Below are 17,409 nucleotides of genomic sequence, written 5' to 3' on the forward strand. Positions count from 1 at the left end.
TAGAAATTCCACAGTGTTTTGCTGTCCAATTTGTTTTAGAATTTCATTTCAGGAAAGTAAGTTCTAACTCTAATGTTATGGAGAAGTTTAAATATTTATACCAGAAAAAAATAAAAAGCACAAAACCCTCTACCCCAGAGTCTCAACCATTGACAAGTTACATAATTCTAACGAGTGTCAAGTATCAAGCTCTGTGCATCTTGTTCTCTGCTGGGAAGGTGATGCTTCTGTTTCTCTTGGCTATAAGTTTGTTTGGCCTGAGCTGGATGTCAGCCTGATTCCTAACCCTCCTCATGGAGTCACAAGCTGTAATGCATGAGTCACAGAGGTTAAAATGCAGCCTTTTCTGGTTTATATTGTATGTGGATTCTGTAATAGTCTTGGAATAGAGTTCCATGATTCATATCCTACTCTGGTACACCTTAGCCAAATGCATCTTCTGGTCCTGGTGATGTATATTGAGAGCCCTACGATGCTTACTGAGTACGGAGTGATTTAAGGAAGTCATTTTTTCTATCCCCTGGGAATTTTCTTTCTTATAATATCCCACCCAAATGTGATTTGTTTAAAATATTGTGGTGCTCACCTTTATCTTCACCATTAAATATATCATACTAAATAATCTTGTGACCATACCGAGGAAACACCAAATATAAGAAGAGCATTTATTTTACAAAAAAAGAGGAGACATATCTGTAAGCATTTTGGAGGGTGAGCATATTTCCCAAAGATCTTGAGACTGGATGGATGTGGGCACCCTGTGTGGCCCTGGGAAAAAAAAAAAACTATCTTGGGTCTTTTGTAATTGAAGTAGAAACTGTACCAACCCAGAGTTTATAAACAGTATCATATAACATTTGTTTTGAAATATACAGAAATGTTAATGAGGTGATGTCTGTGAAATCATCTTCTACTAAGAAATACAATGTGTGCCCGCATCAAACAGTGGAAATAATTACCAATTTATTTTCTCCTATGAAAAAATGATACTCAAAGATCAGTGGGATCTTAGAAAGGGATCCGTGTTATTTGTGGAAGTATCATTAAGGCTAAATAACTGTGGCACCAAAGGACAGGCAGCATAATTTTCTAAAATACAGAAAAATTTAAAAGAGGCATTGCCAGAAAATAAATGAGAATGTTCATTCTCACTAAGCTCTCTGAGTAATGTAAACATATCTGGCATTTGTCCCCATTTTCTTCCTGGGACCTTTTAAATCAAAGTTTAGTAATTCATTCTTAATCACCCACAAGCTGTTAGCTACCCCGTGGCTTGTAGCCATCGGAATTAATTGCAGGTGCCCATGTGGGTCTGCAGCATGCAGTAAACATGATCATGATGGATTCCTAACAGAACCTGGCTGGCTTAGGGTCATTAGCGCTGGATCCCCTCTTCTTGTTCTGAAGTGTGTTTAATTCTCAGTGGATTTCTGAAGCAATATTTTGCCTTTCTTAAAGAAAATTGAAGAAAGTCTGTGAAATAGAAAAATAATTGGACTAAACTCTCAATTTTTTGGAAGGGGAAATGTGGGGAAAAGAGGGAGATGAGTTAAAGGCTTAAGCGCTTCTGTGAAACTGTTTCTCTAAAGCAAGAAAAGAAAAGTGAATTTAGTGATGTTATATTTACCCTGGAATTTAAGAAGAAGAACTTTGGTGTTCAGAAGTCCAGACTTATTGATGTACTGTAAAACCCTGCCCGTCTAAGTGTGGTCCTGGGACGAGCAATATCAGCATCACCTGGGAGCTAATTAGAAATGCAAAATCTTGACCCCTCCAGACCTGAATCAGAATCTGCATTTTAACATGGACCCAGGCAATTGGCATTCTTATTAACGTTTGAGAACCATTGATGTAATCCATGCTTAGAATACTTAATTTATTTAGAGAGCTTATCATTCTGTCTAGAAGGCATTTATATTCCAGTTATGATTGCCAAAAAATCCCAGAAAAAAGCAGGTGCAATGCTATTAGCTGGTAGAGCACACTCTGAAGGCACAGCCATGCCTCTCTGGTCTTTAGATTCCCAGCACCTAGCTCAGTGTTTGAAATGTTAAGGTGGATGAATGGATGGGTGAATGGATGGATAGATGGATGGAGGGATGGATGGATGAATAGGTGGATGAAAAGCATGGTAAACCCCTAAAAAAAACCAAAAGATGAAGTGAATATTTTTAAAAAATCAGGTGCAAGCAGATTTTTTTGTATTATTCCATAGTATAGGCTTGCTTAATATCACAATCACAGTAGATTACATGGCAGACTAACAAAGTCTTATTTTGAAAATTGGACAGTTCTAGGCCTCCAATAGCCTATGGAGCGAGGTTTGGTTTGTGGAAAGGTGTTCATTCCAGCAGAGAAGAATACCTTCCCTCATCTCATCTGCTGCTGCATTAGTGCCCTCTATTGCTAAGTTCCTTTTTTCTAGCTAGGCCCTATTTCCACAGCTGGAGTATAAACCTTTTAAAGGCAGGACTCTGCCTGCAACATTGACTCCCCTGCCTCCAGCACATGTCTGCTGATGTAAACCCATATCTTTTAAATTTTTGCATATTTTTAAATAATGCCTGTCCTTTGGTGCCACAGTTGTATAGCCTTAATGATACTTGTGCAAATAATGGGGATCGCTTTCTTTCTAAGATCCTGTTAATACTGCTCATGCCACATTGGCTAATGCTGACAGCTTATGACAACATGAAGAAATTCATTCCAGGAAGTAACAATCTGTGTCCTCTTTTCTCATCCCTAAATCCACTATTTCTTTTGGAAATAGGAATGATGTCTTTTTATTTTTTTAATTTGTTGTTTAAAAAATTACTGGTTCTGTTGTGCAGGCTGGAGTACTGTGGTGCAATCATGGCTCACTGCAGCCTTGACCTCCCTGGGCTCAAGTAATTCTCCCTCCTCAGCCTCCCGAATATCTTTTTATTATTAGCTCATTTTATTATATTCAATGAATTGTTGGAAATTACAGCCAGCCAAAAATTGTATAAATATTGGGCTGCCTCTGCTTCTCTGACACTAGATGAAGATGGCATTTGTGCCTGTGTGTCTGTGGGACCCTCAGGAAGCTCTTCTCCTTGACAGGCCTTGCCAGTGCCAGCCTCATCAGAGGGCAGCTTGGGAGGAGACCCGCCATGCTTACAGCTTAAATGGATTCCTGAAATGATGTTTCACGGTGTAGAGGCAGAAGAAGGGTGGGACAGTGAGTGGAAGAAGCATTGGCCATGAAATCAGAAAACCTTGATTTGAATTGTAACTCTCCTACTCACTACTTGTATAATCTTGGCAATTTTCATCATGTATGTGAAATACATCGTACAGTGCGTTACAGGGAGTCAGTGTTCACCATTTGCTAGTTTCCCTTGCCTCTCTGAGCCTGTTTCCTCATTATGATGCATAAAAATATCACATACTTTAGTGCTTGTCACATAAAACGTGCATAATGAATGCTTTTAATTCCCTCCCAGTTTGCTGGTCCCGGGTACCACCCACACTGTCTGGCACTTCCTGTTTCTCTGTGTTGGATCTTCTTAAAGTGTTCTGTTGGATGACCTTCACTTGTTCCTTGACACCATGGTCGGGAATCATGGTCTATCTGCCAGGTGGACTTTCTTCCAGCACCTTCAGTAGTTTGTGTCCATCCCTGACCACCCACTAGATCCCTCATTTACCCAGCACATGTTTCTAGATCCAGGATCTCCCACTACTAAGTAAAAAAAAACTTGGGCTATTTGCCACTGGGAACTGACTTGAAAATACTAGAATCCAGAAGGTTTATTCCTGGGGCACTTCCTCTTCAAATTCCAGTACTTTTGGCATTCTTGAAGCAAATACAAATTTTATAAATTATTTCTTTAAAATTAACTTAAAGTATATAGGTTCATCATAGAAGAAAAACAGACTTAAATATAGATAATAAAAAGGAAGAAAAATAAGTCCAGTCGTAATCCTATTATACACAGAGAACAATTACTTGTCACCTTGTTTATATATGACTCAGCATGGTGACTCACACCTGTAATCTTAGCACTTTGGAAGACCACGGTGGTCAGATTGCTTGAGCTCAGGAGTTCGAGACCAGCCCAAGCAACATAGTGAAACCCTGTCTTTCCAAAAATACAAAAAATTTAATCAGGCCTGATGGTTTTTACTTGTAGTCCCAGCTACTTGGGGGGCTGAGGTGGAAGGATGGCTTGAAACCAGGAGGTCAAGGCTGCAGTGAGCAGAGATCAGGCCACTGCACTCCAGCCTGGGTGACAAAACGAGACCTCTTAAAAAAAAAAAAAAATTTATCATGAATATGTAATATTCATTATTAAAAACCTTTATAATGAATATATAATAAATGCATTTTATATAAATATACAAATAAATGCATACAATATAAAATGCATTAGCATATACTATGTAAGTATATGTTAAAATATTTTTAGTATATAGGTATGTATTTGATCCATTGGCCTCTAACTATTCTATGTTTTCAGAAACCATCAGAAACACACACACACAGTCTTAATGTTCTTAGAGTTTTATGGCTTGTATTTTTTTCCACCTGATTATCCCCTGTGCTATTGAATATCGATTATTGTTTAAACAAATAAGTATCTAGAACATTGCTTAGCCTGTAGTAGTGTACAATGAATAAATATTTTTAGAATAAATGAGAAAACATATCCTAATGTAATTTCTGTGTCAATTTTGAGCTTTCAGTGTTGGATTTTCTTTTAAATGGGGTAAATCTGTTGATAAATTGCTACAAAAAGTTCACATGGAAAAAAAGCTTAAATGGATCCTGAAATGATGTTTCATGGTGTAGAGATTAAGATAGATCTTTACTAACATCTGTTGGTGAACCCGTCTGCTATAACTTTTTATTTTAGAACTGCACAGTGATTTAGCACTGAATCCTATTTGGACTAATTTAACCCTGCAAATCTGAAAACGATCTTTCCTTTAAAATTTGAGGGCTTCAAGTGCAATGTTTTTAGGGATTGGACAGTTACAAGAGGGACGAGTGCCTTTGAATTCCCTGCTAGTAGTCACAAACCCCGATGCCCCTAGGGGCTGGCAATGATTTCACAGGTTAAGTGGTGCAGACGGGAACCCACTGCAGTCACTCTGCAAAACTGGAGTGCAATACATGACGGAGAGTCAGCGTTCGCCCAGTGCTAGTTTCCGAAGGGCAGCCACTACTGAACTTTCACGTGGCAAGGTGGGGTCCAATGGCACCAGCTTGTTTTCTTTCTTCAGGAGAAGTAAAAAAACTTGAAAAATTACGTGAAATTCTTGATTCTGAAATAATAGCAGCTCATTTAATTTAAAATATGAAACTATGCAAGCAAAACAAAATCCACCTGAGAACAATGAGCCTCTGGGTTAAACTGAGGAACTGTTTAAATTGCCCCAGTTACTCAAATGCCAGGTGGAAGACGACTGGCTGGGTCTGCCTTCTTCAAGGGTGCAACACGTCGCTCTTGTGAGCCACACATCTAGGTTCTCAGTGGCTCCTGCAGGAAGTCATAAGTAGATGCAAGAAGTCCCAAGCTGGCAGCCTGCCAGGCGATTCCTGTAGGTAATGTCAATTCAAATAGAGGAGACTGCCAGTACCTGTGACCTGGCACAGTGAATGGCAAGCAGATCTGAAAGAGGTCTTAATACACTGTGAATAAGTCCTGATTTCTAGAGAGATCTCTGGGGCTGAATTATTAAAACCCTCACATTTACCTTCTCTTGGAGCTCTATTGGAGTTAAAAGTCTCTACTGAATCTTAAAAAGGAAGCAAATGTCAAAAACAGACAAATCCTAGCCAAGTGATGGGAAAAGTCATTTCGGGATAATAGTATCTGCACATTGGTCATTAAAATACTTTCTTTCCAATGAATGCCCTTAACTCTGCAGGATGGGAACACAGCTTTAATCAAACAAGTTCCCAGATCACAGTACGTCAAAACACGAGCAGCAGATTCTGTGCTGCCTGATCAACAGAGGAAAGAAATCCAGAACATTTTCTTTTACATTTAAAATGCTTTATGAGGGAAATGGGTAGTTAGTCATATTTATTATTAAGCATTTACAAGAATACTTGCTTATTGTTTTATTTCCTTATTATTTATTTTGAGCTGAGTTTCTGGTTATTAAGAAAGGGTCCTCTTTCTTAAAGGGTAGATACCTGATTTTGCAGCTAAAAGGAGCTAAAAGGTGCATCAAACTGAAACACCTGCCTAGAGGTAGGAAAAGGTATCAGATTTTCTCTAGGGATACCTACTGATCAGTTCTAAGAGACACAAGTCCCTGAAGGACTTCGTTTTTCTGGTGGCTTTTTCTAATGCTGCTTTGGTCCTGAAGGAGTTGCAGATAATGAATAACTAAGAGAAGACAATTGAGTTTATCGAGCGGATGGGGGCAGGCTGTGAATTTAGTAGGAAAAGAGAAATGGATCTGTGAAAATGTCTAGGAAGATAGGAACAAACTTGTACCTGAACATCAAAATAGCACCCTAATATCTTATTAGCAACAAGCATACCTGGGGCCCAGGTGTTGATTTCCAAGATCATTCTCCAATAAAAAGAACCAGGGATTCTTGGAGACATGAATGATTCTAGGGCTGGAGCAAAAAATATACAAGAGGAACCTAGGGCACCCTGTTGAGCCAGAAAATAAGCAAGTTCTAAAACAAAACAAAGGCCAAAACGTACGATGATGAGAGTATTCAAAGGAACACAGGAGCCAACCGAAAGAGCTCCCAATGGCCAAAGCTGGAACAATTGGACAAATAAAGAATTATTTGGATTATAACTCAAAATACAAAATAAACATCCATGAGTCCATGTTATAAATAAATGATTGAATAAATAAATAGTATAAAAGAGACAAATCTCCCAACAGAAAAATTCCATATTTTATGGAGATACTCTGGCCTCAAGGAGATGGAATGTAACTCCCAATTCCTTAATCGAGGCTGTGTATAGTAACTTCTTTCCAAAGAGTATAGTCCGGGAAGAAGCAAAAGAGTAACTTTATAGTGGTGAAACCTTACAAACAGTACCTCAGCTGGGTGCCCAAGATCACCGGCACAGTGACAAGTCATGTTGATGCTATGCTATCCTTGATATGATGTGATGAAAATGGCATCTGTGGAATCTGTGACTTTCTCCCCAGAATCCATAACCACAGTCTAGTCGTGAGAAAAACATCAGACAAATCCCAATAAAGCGACATTCTACAAAATATCCGACCGGTACTCCCCAAAATGACTGTTCAGGTCATTGAAAGCAAGGAATACCTGAGAAACTGCCACAAACACGAGGAGTCTAAGGACACATCCAATTTACATTCGCATCCAAAATGGAATCCGAGACAGAAAGAGGACCTTAGGTGACAACTAAGGAAAGGGCAACAAAAGTATGGACTGTAGTTAGTGACACTGTGTCAATTTTGGTTCTTTAGTGCTAATAAGTATACCTTATGTAAGATGTTAATAATAGGAGAGCCTGGCACATGGTACATGGGAACTCTGGGCTATTTTCACAATTTTTCTGTAAATCTAAACTGTTCTGAGAAATCAAGTTTGTTTTTGAAAGAGCCATCCTGGCCTGCGCTAGGAAATACTTACTCCATACATTGTGGACCCTTCCTCCAATACAAGATTTCTCAAGTAGCTTTCTTGGTTAAAAGGGCAGTGATGTAAAAACAGGCATCATTTTACCAAAGGGCCACCAGATGGCTGTCATCTGGCAGAAGTCTACCTCCTGGGCTTTCTAGATGCATATGTGACTATCTCTGGGAGCATTCAACCTCCAAAGAAGAGTTTTACTAATTATGTCTGTCTAAATAATGTCATAAATTTAAGTTTCAAGTGATAGCAGTTAGTTCACACTGTAAATATACAACTCTGTTTGTTTGTACTAAATTTAAACCAAATTGCCTATTGTGTCTCAGGAAATATTTCAGCCAGTTACTTTTGATTTTCACAATTGGGCTATGTAGAAATTTCTTTTGGAGACAATTAATTGGAAGCACTTATAAGTCTGTAGCTTTCATTACATGCTGCTGTAGTCTGCTCCTGGTTAAAAAGGCACCCGATAGGCTGGGCACGGTGGCTCACGCCTGTAATCCCAGCACTTTGGGAGGCTGAGTCGGGCAGATCACCTGAGGTCGGGAGTTTGAGACCAGCCTGATCAACATGGAGAAAGCTCATCTCTACTAAAAACACAAAATTAGCTGAGCGTGGTGGCGTATGTCTGTAATCCCAGCTACTCGGGAGGCTGAGGCAGGAGAATCATTTGAACTAGGGAGGCGGAGGTTGCGGTGAGCAGAGATTGCGCTATTGCATTCCAGCCTGGGAAACAAGAGCGAAACTCTCAAAAAAAAAAAAAAAAAAAAGCCCCTGATAAATAGTAGTGATATGTTAAAGAAAAAAATGCTACTGTTGAAGCTGCTGTTAATTACATGTTGGGTACTGCTTACTTCCTATGTAGGGTCCAAATTCTTTGGATGATTTGTTCAAAGGCTGGAACAAGAGATATGCAGAGGCACTTTATAATCACCTCTTGCCTTCTGAGGTAGTCATTTGTACCTACCTCAGCTACTCATAAGCTCCTTCAAAACTAGGGCTAAGTATTGATCACCTTTGTATTTCCCATGCAATGGCGAAAGGGCCTTGCCTCAACACATTTTGGTGAATTGGTTAAACAAGGTACACCTCTGCGGTTCCTATGCCTTAACTGGAGGCTGACTGGAATCACAGAATAGTCAGAATGTGCCATCTTGATTACTGCTTCCTTTCTGCCCACAGACATCAATAGTAAAATGAGACACTTTTGTTCTCTCAGATTTCTGTATTTTAATGCACTATGAATTATGTATTTTAATGCACTGTATTCATTTTTCATATCAATCACTGAATAATTAGAAAGTATTTCTTCTTAACAAGTGTCAAAACATTTCATAGCCCCAGTTTACTTTAATTTTACATTGTGAGTAGGTGAGAGCCTTAATCATCAGAGTAAAACCTTAAGTGCTAAAATCCACTCTGTGGTGACATTTACTTAATTGCTTTACAGGACTGAGGCTCAGTCAAGTTTGTCTTCCTCAGCAACTCTTCTTTTTTGTCTTATTATGCATTTAGACGGAGTCCCTGGTGGGCCAGGGGCCAGGGGTATTGGCATTAGACAAGGTTTCTATTCCAAAGGAGATTTAGTCTGTTATTATGTCTAAACTTTCCAATTCGTAGTCCATTCTAGTTTTTAGGAGGATTAACGTACATCTTATCTGCAATATCGTAATATTAGCCTCATCCATCATTGGAGAGTGAGTTCACCACCTAGTTCTTTCCTGAGCTGCCCCCATCTCCTTCTCTACCCCTTCCACCATACTCCATAGCTTCAACCAAAACTTCTACTCAAGTGGCTTCCAAATCCAGATCTAAATCTCTGACCTTTATTCTAAACCCAAGATGCCTGCTTTTCCAGACTCACGAATTTTACTTTTTGAGGAACCACATTATTTTTTCCTGACACTTATCACAATGCTTTGTAGGTGATAAGAAAGCAATAAACCGGGCATGGTGGCATGTCCCTATAATCCCAGCTACTCTGAGGCCGAGTGGGGAGGATTGCTTGGGCCCTGGAATGTGAGTCCAGCCTGGGCAACATAGTAAGACCCTGTCTGAAAAGAAGAAAAGAAGAAGGAAGAAAGGAAAAAAGGAAGGAAGGAAATGAACAAATGAAGCTTTATTCACAATAGCCAAGATATGTAATCAACCTAGGTGTCCATCAATGGATGAGAAAATGTGGTATACATATATATATATATGCAGACTGGAATATTATTCAGCCTTTAAAAAGAAGAAAGAAATCCTGTCACTTTCTTTTTTTCTTTTTTTGAGACGGAGTCTCACTCTGTCGCCCAGGCTGGAGTGCAGTGGCCCGATCTCGGCTCACTGCAACCTCCACCTCCCGGGTTCAAGCGATTCTCCTGCCTCAGCCTCCCGAGTAGCTGGGACCACAGGGGCCCGCCACCACACCTGGCTAATTTTTTGCATTTTTAGTAGAGACGGGGTTTCACCGTGCTAGCCAGCATGTTCTCGATAATCCTGTCACTTTCAATGATATGGATGAACCTGGAGGACATTATGCTAAGTGGTGTAAGCCAGGCACAGAAAGCCAAATAAAGCATGATCTCACGGGTTTGTAGAATCTAAAAAAGTAAAACTCAACTAGTGGAATAGTGGTTATCAGCGACAAGGGCAAGGCTGGGGCAGGTTAATGGTAGGGAGAGAGATTGGAAAATGTTCTTCAAAGGATACAAAATTTCAGACAGGAAACAAAAATTCAGGACATCTGTACAACAAGGTGACTAGAGTTAATAACAATGTATTGTATACTTGAAAATTGCTAAGAGAATAGATTTTAAATGTTCTCACCACAAAAAAATAAGTATGTGAGGTAATAGATGTGTTAATTTGCTTGATTTAGCCCTTCCTCAGTGTATCAAAATACCATGTTGGGACACAAAGAAGGGAACAGGTATAAACAGATATAAACAGAAAAAGGTATAAACAGATACCAGGATCTACTTGAAAGTCAAGAGTGGGAGGAGGGAGAGGATGGAAAAACTACCTTTTGGGTGCTAGTCTACTACCTAGGTGACAAAATAATTTGTATACCAAACCTCTGTGACACACAACTTACCTATATAACAAACCTGCATGTGTACTCCTAAACTAAAATAAAAGTTAAAAAAAAAAGACAATTGGTAAGGAAAGTACAATTATTATTTGAGGCTTTCATGAAGATACCAAAAGATATAAAGATGATTTTTTGTTAATAATTTGTTTACAACTGTATAGTTATCTTTTCTCAATAAATCATTGAATTCCTTAAAAAATATGCTGTACACCATTAATATATACAATTTTCATTTTTTAATAAATGCCTTTGTAAAAATTAAATGAGGCTGGGCATAGTGGCTCACGCTTGTAATCCCAGCACTTTGGGAGGCTGAGGCGGGCGGATCTCCTGAGGTCAGGAGTTTGAGACCAGCCTGGCCAACATGGCGAAACCCTGTCTTTACTGAAAATACAAAAATTAGCCGGGCATGTTGGTGCATGCCTGTAATCCCAGCTACTCAGGAGGCTGAGGCAGGAGAATCGCTTGAACCTGGGAGGTGGAGGTTGCAGTGAGCTGAGATTGCGCCATTGTACTCCAGCCTGGGCGACAGAGTGAGACTCTGTCTCAAAAAATAAAAAATAAAAAAAAAAATTAGCAAATGAATAAGTATATAATATGGAAAACAAAAGCAAACTCTCTTAGGAGCTAAAAATTTTAGCCATTTTAAATGAGAAGTCTCCAAAAATGTCATGATATAACATAATTATATAATTACACGCCTTTCCCAACAAAATCTACTAAACATAATTTAATCTTTTTTCTTCTCATTTTCTTTTTTTTCTTTTTACTTAGAGACCACCCTTATGAATATCAGTTACTATATAACATGCGATAACATAGTAGCCCTTAGGTGTTTTAATCATTTCAGAAAATTTGCCCTCCTCTAAAGGAGTTCTTTTGTCTGCTTTTCATATTCTTCACTGTCAGGATGCCAGCTGTCATTTCTTGCTGTCACTGATGTCTGTACCTCCAGCATCAGCCCCACCCTTGTTCCCTGATTGTACCACTCCTTGCCGAATTTTATGACTTAACCGCTATGAGTTAGGAAACCCGACAGCTATGTTTGTAGACATTTCTAAACAAAAAGTAAGCTCTAAGCAAGGCCTTGAGGAGTTATTTTATGAGTACAGTGTGTGGATTGGTTTCAGTACATTTTATCCAACTGAAACAGTTTGTTGCTGCATTTCTTAGTTTAACTGTCCTAGATAAATGAAGTTGCTAGATGAGAGAAAGTTGCATATCAACATACCCTGGCAAATAGGCCTTCATTTGATTTGATACCTACTCTCTGATTCTAGAGAATATACTAACTCTCACTCAGAAAAGAAATAAGATCTGTAAATGTAAATTCAATAGGAAAATATTATTTTTTCCATCCATCTCCCTACTTAAAGTTCATAATTTTTGCCTTCTTCTGCAAGACTTCAACCGTCATTGCTTTCAGTGTTTCTCAAAGTGTGGCCCTTAGACCAACTGCATCAGAAACACTCAGATTGCATGTTAACAAGCAGATTCTTTGGTCCTACTTGGTCAATCCAATCAAAATCCTCCAGTGGTGATGGTATATTCCAGGTTGTTTTTATTTTTTTAAGCAAGTCCTCCTTGTGATAAATTATCAGGTATATGAGAGTTTATATCACCAAGCTAGAATGACTCCTCTGACATTCTTCATAATTCTCTTCCACCAACCCTTCCTCCTATCTCTATGCTTTCTTTTCCAGTTTCATACTTTCTGCTTATCCACTTTTTCTTGAATTTTCTCTTCTCTAGACCTCCAAATTCAGAACCTTCCTTGGAATGTTTTATGACCATCAGTCTTTCCCTAATCAAGAACAAATAAGGTAATCATTTTTTTCCTGAACATACAATTCCTGCAATATGCCTATCCCCTTCCCTGAGCCTGCAAGATTGATAGATAGGTTATACAAAGTGATGGAAACACTTTTTCTGGGAGTTTTTTCAGAAGTGAGTATAAGCACAGTCATGTTCATAGGTAGAAAGAGAACTAGATGACTTACAAAGCCATTTCCAGTCCTGCCTAGAGTCTTCACATTGTAAATACTAACTTAATTTATTAATTTTCTGTCCTTTCCTTTCTAAGACATTTCTGCTGGTCTTTTGTCTTTATATTTTGAAGCTTTTCTATCCTGGGACTATGCTGTATAATCATGTTGTATCTCTTATAATAGTAGACACTAGCAATCTGCAATACATTTATGGACATGGAATAAATCCATATTGATCTATACTTTGCATCCTTGTTTTCTGTACCACAATTGAGTTGTGAGAAGGCAGAGTCTCACCTAATACAATGAAATAAACATCACCCAACACAAAATTGAATTAAGTTTTATGCTTATTTAAATTTTCTCTGATAAGAAATTCTTAAAATAAAAGGTTTTATATCAGTGTCATATATTCATGTACCAAATTACACCTTGAATGGAGTAGTAATAGTAATATTCATGTAGGCCGGCAACAGTGTTTCAGAAGCTGCATGGGAGACAGACAGGCCTGGTAACAGCCAAGCAGGCAGGTGATCTCTGTTGACATCCCACTCCTTTGCATTGATCCTACTTTGTTTGTTTGTTTGTTTGTTTGTTTTTTGAGACCAAGTTTCGCTCTTGTTGCCCAGGCTGGTGTGCAATACCATGATCTCAGTTCACTGCAATCTCTGCCTCCTGGGTTCCAGTGATTCTCTTGCCTCAGCCTCCCGAGTAGCTGGGATTACAGGCATGCGCCCCCATGCCCGGCTAATTTTTGTATTTTAGTAGAGACAGGGTTACACCATGTTGATCAGGCTGGTCTCAAACTCCTGACTTCAGGTGATCCAACTTCCTCAGCCTCCCAAAGTGCTGGAATTACAGGCATGAGTCACCACACCTGGCCGATCCCACTTTTTAGGTACCCAGAGTCCTCTCAAAGGTGCCCTTCCTACATCCTACTATGACCTGTTCACCTATGAATTTCTCCAAACTCCAAAATTACTCTTGGTTTCTTTTTAATAAAAGTTTCCAGTCTATCATATTGGTATTAGGGAGAAAGAAATCTGATGTTTGCATTTTATTTAAAAAGTTTATTGAATAAAATTAATGTCGGATTATTGACATCTATATGGTCCACATTCTTAAGCCCCTCTTCCTGCTGTCAGAAGACTATGAGTTAGTGACTTGCCACCCCACTTGAAAATGTCTTGGTTTGGGGAAGACAGAGCTAAATTGTGAGTACAGAATATTTGCCCTTTGAATCTAGGTAACTTAAGATGAAGTGTTTCTGTAGGAGGCAGTTACACCAGCTGCCTTTCAAGAATGAATCAGGATTCAGATGAATTCAGCCACACATGATTTCTTTATATCAATGACAACATTAATTTCTCAGACTATCAATATGGTCTTTCTCTTGTGGCCTCTAACCCTAACCCTGTTACAAAGAAGGCATTTTTAATCACTGAGGGCTAAAATATAGAATTGAATAAAGGCAAGCAATTCCATATTGAACGTCCCATCAGCATTGGAAGGGACTTCCTTTGTACTGCAGCCTGTTGTGGCTAAGCACTAAGAATGTATTGTGAACTACCAGTGCTCAGAGAACAGCGGGGGAAGTATCTTCTCTAGACAACAACGGCTGAAGCTGTGAATCATGCATTTAAGTAACAGAGTTGTAGGCAAATACATAGACTTGTAAGCAAAAATTATATTGAATTTGACAACAGGCTTGGGTGGTTTATTTATTTATTTATTTATTTTGATGACTTCAACCTGATATTGACCTGATGAGCTCAGAAAAATAGTCTTGAGCTGAAAAGCACTCACTTCCCAGCAGAGGTTTCCATGTTAATGGATATGTCAACCTTATTCAGTGAAAAAGAAGGTCAAGGGCATCCAAATAATACATATAACCCTTTCAGGCTATTTTAATTGAGTTTTTCAGTATCATAATTCACTAAGAAGAAAAAGGGAAGAAATCAGCTCACATTCATTTTGATTGTTATCCCAATTGAAAAAAAATACATGTTTAGTTTATCTTTGCTAGAAAATCTGATTTTGTAGAACGATCCCGGTGTTAAACCATTTTCTAAAACTACATTTTCAGAATTAACCAGTTCAGTTTCTTTTTCTATTCTGTAGAATTTGGCCAGAATCAAAGATTCCCACCCTGGCTTTGTTATCTGCCTTTTAGGGTCCAAGTCTGTCATCAATTGCTCCTTCAGCTCCAAGATGACTTGAGCGATGAGTATTTGAGGAAGCAAAGAGCACTGCAAAGTAAATATCCATCTTTCACCCCCACATTTCTATCCTGCCCATCCCTGCATCTGCAGGCTCCATGATCAAAAATAAATATCTTGTTTCCTTAATCAGAATTTAGGTATCAATCAAAGATTGCCTGGATCCAGGGACTAAGGGGAGTAGGTCACAGGAGATTAGATCTAGATCTTACCCAGATGGACAATCTCTATCTAGGAGGCCATGCATGGTACCATTTATCAGGAAGCAGAAGATAGCATGCATATTGCTCAGGCCACATGGCACCCTGGGATCTTCAAGCTGGCCCAGGTATATGTACTGTGGAGACACAGTTTTGTAAAAACTCTGATGCCAAAGTAGTTCAGAATGAGTAGGAGTGGGAAGTCAATGATGCATGGGGACTGCATGAGCCCCCTGAAGTGTTAGCCTAGATAAAGCTTCTCCAGTTTATTTCTTGGCAAAGAGTATTCCCTCACTCCAACCCAAGGGCGATTTCTATACAGTAGCTAAATACCTAAACAGGTTATCACAATGGATTGGGAAAATATATTACCAAGAAGATCTAAGTCAGGACAGCTTTCTTCCAGCATAAGACTTGATAACCTGAATTAAATTAAACCTGATGGGTTAATTAAGAAGCACAATTTGCATGATAGTAATTATTAATTGCTCCAGTTACTATTGCTGCACAAGAAACCACCCCAAAACTTAGTGGCACAAAATAGACATTTATGATACTCTTGGATATAGAATTCTCTGCTGGTCAATAATTCAGAGGGGACATAGAAAGGATAGTTTGTCTCTTTGCACAATGTCTGGGACCTCAGCTAGGGAGACTCATGACCTGGGGGTGATTTGATGACTCAGGGCTGAACTGATTTTGAGGTTTCTTTCTGCCATGTCTGACAGTTGATGTTGACTGTGGGCAGAGAGCACAGCAGACTGCTGACCGACGTGTAGCACCTCCAGCATGGCAGCCTCAGAAGAGCCAGACTTCTTCCATGGTGACTAGCTCCTCCCAGAGTGAGTATCCCAAGAGAACCAGGAGGAAGCTTTATGACCTTTTCTGAGCTAGCCTCATACAGCATCATTCCCATAGTAAAAGAATTATTGCTTACAAGTCCAGATTCAAGGGACAGAGTAAAAGACCCCATCTCTCAATGTGTCAGATAATTTTTATATAAGATTTAAATATATTTTCAAATTGCTTCATTCATATAAGGCATAGCCATCAAGAGCTAGAGCCATGGTAGAAAAAAGCTACTGTGGCCGGGCATGGTGGCTCATGCTTGTAATCCCAACACTTTGGGAGGCCAATGGAGATGGATCACTTGAAGTCAGGAGTTCGAGACCATCCTGGCCAACATGGCAAAAACCCGTCTCTACTAAAAATCCAAAAATTAACTGGGCATGGTGGTGGGTACCTGTAATCCCAGCTACTCTAGAGGCTGAGGCACGAGAATCACTTGAACCTGGGAGGCAGAGGTTGCAGTGAGCCAAGGTCATGCCACTGCACTAGCCTGGGCAATAGAGCAAGACTCAGTCTCAAAAAAAAAAAAAGAAAGAAAAAAGAAAAAAGTTTCTGTGGTTGCCACACAACTTTGATGTAATGCGTAGCTCAGTAACAACTCAGAAGTGAAGAAAGAATACAGAAGGTCTATGATTATACTAATGGCTATGAAAAATGCTTAATATAACAAGCTTGGAAAGTCCATTTTTATTCACTGATAGTAAGGTTTCTAACTATACACTTAGAGATATTTAGAAACAATTGTATTTTCAGAATTCCCACAAGATTAATAACTTTGTGATCACAAGTCATAAACTTTCAAGTTCTAACCACTTTTACCTCTTGAAAACAATTGTTGTATTACCATTTCTAAAGTTTTTATTACAGAAAATTTCTTTTCAGGTATGCAGCTAGGTACTGATTTCATTTATTACAGCTCTAGTCACTGTTTATCCTACTCCTTGTTCAATATTACTTCACACCCCCACAGAGGGGCCCGATTTCCTCCACCGGCCTCCCTTGGTCATGTTCAAGTTTCACACTGCATTTGATTGAGCCTCTCTTTACACGGTACTTATATTTGTTGTTACTTTTAAACATGTAAATTCCTACGCTTGGAGAGTCTTCTCATTAGGGCCAGGAAAAATGCATTCGTGTTGCTGTCTTTGATCTCTGAGGTGGTATGTGATTTAAGTTTGCCTCAGATCCTCAGTTTCCTCTCTACAATAATGAATTTGGGCAGAAACCTGTATGATCTAGTTTTAGACAAAAATCTCCTTTTTAAAGGTTTTAAATGACATGAAAAAGAAATTGGCCTCTTTGAGAAGAGAGGAAGTAAAAATGGAGCGACCTGAAGGGACCCAGGGAGATTAAGCGGCCTCCATTTTGAGCAGGCAGCTCTGGGGTCTGAGAGAGCTGACCGAGGGCGGCTTTGACAGAGAGAGATTATGGACAGCAGCAGCTCAGAATAAGAGGTGGTTTAAAG

The 17,409-nt window shown here is 39.1% G+C and overlaps 1 protein-coding gene and 1 long non-coding RNA gene across 2 annotated transcripts in view; one reads left to right on the forward strand and one right to left on the reverse strand.

Annotated features, from left to right (window-relative positions):
* Positions 1 to 17,409, forward strand: part of FRMD6 (FERM domain containing 6) — a 248,170-nt gene that overhangs the window by 63,225 nt on the left and 167,536 nt on the right. The window lies entirely within an intron of this gene.
* The window catches only part of LOC140710093 (uncharacterized), a 54,919-nt gene that overhangs the window by 499 nt on the left and 37,011 nt on the right, over positions 1 to 17,409 (reverse strand). Inside the window, exon 3 of the long non-coding RNA XR_012090958.1 lies at positions 587 to 768. This is a non-coding gene — a long non-coding RNA (uncharacterized lncRNA). The remainder of the gene's footprint in view (positions 1 to 586; positions 769 to 17,409) is intronic.

Source organism: Chlorocebus sabaeus, chromosome 24 (assembly GCF_047675955.1).
Source record: "Chlorocebus sabaeus isolate Y175 chromosome 24, mChlSab1.0.hap1, whole genome shotgun sequence".
In the NCBI taxonomy this organism is placed as follows: Eukaryota; Metazoa; Chordata; class Mammalia; order Primates; family Cercopithecidae; genus Chlorocebus; species Chlorocebus sabaeus.